Source organism: Mus musculus, chromosome 11 (genome assembly GCF_000001635.26).
Source record: "Mus musculus strain C57BL/6J chromosome 11, GRCm38.p6 C57BL/6J".
Lineage (NCBI taxonomy): Eukaryota > Metazoa > Chordata > Mammalia > Rodentia > Muridae > Mus > Mus musculus.
The window spans coordinates 56456225-56461003 of record NC_000077.6 but is presented as its reverse complement, the minus strand read 5'-3'; the positions used below and the strand labels follow the sequence as shown (position 1 = coordinate 56461003).

Here is a 4779-nt window from a genome sequence, read left to right as displayed (position 1 = left end):
GTAGCAGGGTATATGGAGCTATCTTAAGGTGGCTGCACTTGGCTTGACTTTTGGTTTTTGTTTTTGCTTTTTTTAAAATCACACAAGATACTGAAGGAACAATCCTGTATAAAAATATCAGGTTACATTGAGATTGATAATAAAAGCAGGGGAGTTAAAGTGATAAAATATTAGAAACCAAAGTTGTTTGTTTAATTGTTATACAAAGACTTTTGGATACAGGTACAGTCCAGGATCTGTTGTCAATGCAGCAAGTGTGTGTTTTACAATCAAGAGGCCTTTGCAGAATTAAGTCTCTACCAGAAGGCTCAAAAGCAGCCCTCATTATGGTGTCAAAGGCCTCTGAGAGGCACTCTGGGACATGGAGGGGTCCTGGTTGATGTATTAAGTTCTGATTTAATATTCTTTTTTCCCCCGTTTAATACACACACACACACACACACACACACACACAAATTGTACTGGCAGTGTATATCTCATTTTTTCCACTCTTCCCTTGATAGAATCTGACACCAGGCCTGTTCCCCTGCGATGTACAAGTCTGACTTGGTTGCTTTTTATTTGCTATTACTTCCCCCTCCAGTGCTAGAGATTGAACCCAGGGCCTCGTGCATGCTAGGCAAGTGCTCTACCACTGAGCTACATCCCTGGTCCTGTTTTATTTTGTGGTTGTGTTTGTTTCTTTTAGGAGAAAGAGGAAAGAAAAAAAGAAAAGAAAACAAAAACAAAACAAAAAAAAAAACCAACCCACAACCAAATATCTTAATTAATTAAATGTACAAACACCATAGGGTTTCATACTGAATAAATAGGACTAATTAGACCCAGTGGCAAGTCTGAGTCACCAGTTTGTCTCAGGCTCAGCATTGTTTCAGGTTAGGACATGGTCCAAGGACTGCCACTTACTACCTCACTTATTAATAATAATTCTAATGTATCGTCCGCATGACTTCAGGGTTCCCATACATTTCCTCATCTTCAGACTCAGAGGTGGTTCCATTGCTGGAAGGTGTGTGGAGATGGCTGGGGACCCCACTGGCCTGGCAAACATACCACTCATTGAGGTTGGTCACCTGAGGGGACAGAGTGCTGGATTGACTCCTGGTTGGGTCCAGCACAGGGGACAAAGGGTCACCCACGGGAGTCCCCACCGACGAGTAGCCAAGAGCTCCAGGCGAAGGTGGGGGGGACTTGCAGTGAATCTTCATGTGCTTCCTCAGAGAGCTTGGGTGGGTGTATGATTTATCACAGCCTCGAATCTTACAGTAGTAGGGCTTGTCGCTGGTGTGGACATGGGAGTGTTTCTTTCGATCGCTGCTATTGGCAAACTTCCTATCACAACCGTCAAATTCACATTTGAAAGGCTTTTCCCCTGTATGAGTGCGTTTGTGGATCTTGAGGTTCTCGGAGCGCGCGAAGACCTTGCCGCAGCCCGGGAACGGGCAGGGGAAGGGCTTCTCACCGGTGTGCACGCGGATGTGGTTGATGAGCTTGTACTTGGCCTTGAAGGGCTTGCCCTCGCGCGGACAGTCCTCCCAAAAGCAGATGTGGCTGCTCTGTTCCGGGCCGCCCACGTGCTCCACTGTGACGTGGTTCACCAGCTCGTGCATGGTGCCGAAAGTTTTGGAGCAGGGCTTGATGCCACTGTCCGCGGACGCCGGCAGACCGGCCAGCTCCTCTCGTTTAACATTCTTAGTCATCAGGGAACTGAAAATCAAAAAGACCCTGAGGTTCCACTTTACATCAATCAGAATGACTAAGATCAAAAACTCGGGCAACAGCAGATGCTGGTAAAGATGTAGAAAAAGAAAAACATCTCCACACTACTTGCAGAATTGCAAGCTGGTACAACAACCTTGGAAATCAATTTGGCGGTTCCTCAGAAAATTGGAAATATGGGATGGATCCCTGGATATGGCAGTCTCTAGATGGTCCATCTTTTGTCTCAGCTCCAAACTTTGTCTCTGTAACTCCTTCCATGGGTGTTTTGTTCCCAATTCTAAGAAATGGCAGTGTCCACAATTTGGTCTTCGTTCTTCTTGAGTTTCATGTGTTTTGCAAATTGTAACTTATATCTTCGGTATTCTACGTTTCTGGGCTACTATCCACTTATCAGTGAGTACATATCATTTGAGTTCTTTTGTGATTAGGTTACCTCACTCAGGATAATGCCCTCCAGGTCCAACCATTTGCCTAGGAATTTCATAAATTCAATCCTTTTAATAGCCGAGTAGTACTCCATTGTGTAAATGTACCACATTTTCTGTATCCATTCCTTTGTTGAGGGGCATCTGGGTACTTTCCAGCTTCTGGCTATTATAAATAAGGCTGCTATGAACATAGTGGAGCATGTGTCTTTCTTACCAGTTGGGAAATCTTCTGGACATATGCTCAGGAGAGGTATTGCGGGATCCTCTGGTTGTACTATGTCCAATTTTCTGAGGAACTGCCAGACTGATTTCCAGAGTGGTTGTACAAGCTTGCAATCCCACCAGCAATGGAGGAGTGTTCCTCTTTCTCCACATCCTCTCCAGCATCTGCTGTCACCTGAATTTTTCATCTTAGCCATTCTGATTGGTGTGAGATGGAATCTCAGGATTATTTTGATTTGCATTTCTCTGATGATTAAGGATGCTGAGCATTTTTTCAGGTGTTTCTCAGCTATTCGGTATTCCTCAGGTGAGAATTCTTTGTTTAGCTCTGAGCCCCATTTTTTAATGGGGTTATTTGATTTTCTGGAGTCCACCTTCTTGAGTTCTTTATATATATTGGATATTAGTCCCCTATCTGATTTAGGATAGGTAAAGAACCTTTCCTAATCTGTTGGTAGCCTTTTTGTCTTATTGATGGTGTCTTTTGCCTTACAGAAGCTTTGCATATTCATGAGGTCCCATTTGTCGATTCTCAATCTTACAGCACAAGCCATTGCTGTTCTATTCAGGAAATTTTCCCTTGTGCCCATATCTTCAAGGCTTTCCCCCACTTTCTCCTCTATAAGTTGAAGTGTCTCTGGTTTTATGTGGAGCTCCTTGATCCACTTAGATTTGACCTTAGTATAAGTAGATAGGAATGGATCAATTCGCATTCTTCTACATGATAACCACCAGTTGTGCCAGCACCATTTGTTGAAAATGCTGTCTTTTTTCCACTGGATGGTTTTAGCTCCCTTATCCAAGATCAAGTGACCATAGGTGTGTGGGTTCATTTCTGGGTCTTCAATTCTATTCCATTGGTCTACTTGTCTGTCGCTATACCAGTACCATGCAGTTTTTATCACAATCAGCCTCCAAAGTTGACAGCATTGCATACATTAGCAAGATTTTGCTGGAAGGACCCTGATATAGCTGTCTCTTGTGAAACTATGCCGGGGCCTAGCAAACACATAAGTGGATGTTCATATTCAGCTATTGGATGGATCACAAGGCCCCCAATGGAAGACCTAGAGAAAGTACCCAAGGAGCTAAAGGGATCTGCAACCCTATAGGTGGAACAACATTATGAACTAACCAGTATCCCAGAGCTCTTGACTCTAGCTGCATATTTATCAAAAGATGGCCTAGTCAGCCATCACTGGAAAGAGAGGGCCATTGGACATGCAAACTTTATATGCCCCAGTACAGGTGAATGCCAGGGCCAAAAAGTGGGAGTGGGTGGGTAGTGGAGTGGCGGGGGGGGGGGGGGGTATGGGGAACTCTGGGGATAGGATTGGAAAGTAAATGAGGAAAATACCTAATGAAAATACCTAATAGCTTGATAAACATGAACTTGAAAAAAAAAAGAAAATTGGAAATAGCTCAACCTGAAGACCCAGCTATACTACTCCTAGGCATGTATCCAAAAGTTGTTCCACCATATCACAAGGACACATGCTCCACTCTGTTTATAGCAACCTTATTTATAATATCCAGAAGCTGGAAACAACAAAGATGTCCCTCAACAGAGGAATGGATACAGAAAATGTGGTGCATTTACACAATGGAATACGACTTAGCTCTCAAAAATGAAGACATCACTAAATTTGCAGACAAATGGATGGAACTAGAAAGTGTCACCCTGAGCAAGGTAACCCAGACACAAAAGAACACACATGGTATGTACTCACTGATAAGTGGGCATTAGCCATAGAGTTCAGAATATTTGTCATGTAACTCACAGACCACATGAAGCTTAACAAGAAGGAGGGCCCAAGTGTGGATGCTTCAATCCCACTGAGAAGGGGGAACAAAATAATCACAGAAGGCAGAGGGAGGGAGGGACCCGTGTGGGATGGGGGAGGGGGAGAGAAAGAAAGCAGCATCTGGTTTGGAGAGAGAGACAGGAGAAGCCCAGAGGACAGGAAAATGAATAGAATTATGCAGCAGTGTGCGAGTGGGGAAACTAGAAAGTAAGACACCAGGGATGTGAAAGGCTCCCAGGACCCAGTGGAGATGACATTAGCTAAAATGCCTAACAGCAGGGAGATAGAACATGAAGAGACCAACCCCAGTAGATAGACTTGGCCTCCAGTTGATGGATGGAGCCACACACCCATCTCAAAAAATTTAACCAATAATTGTTTCTGCCTAAAGTCATCCTCTAGTGTCATAATCTACCATGTATACATACATACACACATACATACATACACACACACACACACATACATACATACATACATTATCCTCTACTGTCATTATCTCTCATGTATGTGTATACAAACATACATGTATTATCATCTAATGTCAAGCACTTCCCACATGGAGCTGTCTCTCAGGCCTCAGACAACATTATTTCACTTTT

The 4779-nt window shown here is 43.6% G+C and overlaps 1 pseudogene; it reads right to left on the bottom strand.

The window, feature by feature from the left end:
* Window positions 765–1680, bottom strand: Gm12241 (predicted gene 12241; annotated as a pseudogene).